This window comes from Adiantum capillus-veneris, chromosome 13 (genome assembly GCF_014529385.1).
Source record: "Adiantum capillus-veneris isolate H3 chromosome 13, ASM1452938v2, whole genome shotgun sequence".
Taxonomy (NCBI): domain Eukaryota; kingdom Viridiplantae; phylum Streptophyta; class Polypodiopsida; order Polypodiales; family Pteridaceae; genus Adiantum; species Adiantum capillus-veneris.
In genome coordinates, this window is record NC_140943.1 from 31,681,199 (window position 1) to 31,681,993 (window position 795).

A 795-nucleotide genomic window follows, 5' to 3' on the forward strand; every position below is an offset into this window, starting at 1 on the left:
AGCCATCATTGCGCGCATGGCTTCGACAGAGTGCAACATTAGAACAAGACCAAAACCCAGAAGGTTATCAAGCCGCACGAGGGGTAAGGGATTTACAAGAACCACCACTCTATTCACGATATCAAGGCGAGAGTAAGCCAAAAACTCAAGGTTCAACAGAGCCTAGAATACCACCCATAGAACGAGTTCGAAGAGAGGAACCATCTCTTGTAAGAATCGTCCGAAATTACGGCTTAGGAGCACCATTGGGAGAGGAACCCGCCCACTACCGAAGGCCAGAGAAGGTATATCGATTAAGACATGGAGATCCAATGATGATATTTGTAGACCATTGTAGAATAATTAGACCTTCTCAAGTGCAAAAATGGATAAACAAGAAATACATGGGAAGCAGAGATCCGAGAGATCATATAGCAGCCTTTGTGCGTGTAATTAGAGCTGAAGAGGTGTTAGACTTCCCTACCCAATTTGCAGGATTTGGACTAACCCTAGAGGAGGATGCTGCTACTTGGTTTGACTTTGTGGAGCGTAGAGACTTTGAGTCTATGGAGGAGGTGTTTGACGAGTTTATCGAGGAATTCTCACAAAGGGGGATAGCTCATAATACAGTCTCACAAATCCATAAATTCAAACAGAAAGACGGGGAATCTGTGCGAAAGGCAACCCTACGACTAAAAAGATATGTTAAGTTCTGCCCTGTGGAAGAACTACCAACTCAGTCCAGATTTATGCTTATATTTATCCAAGGACTAAGGAATGCAGATCTCCAAAAGGACTTACATATGAAGAGGAGCA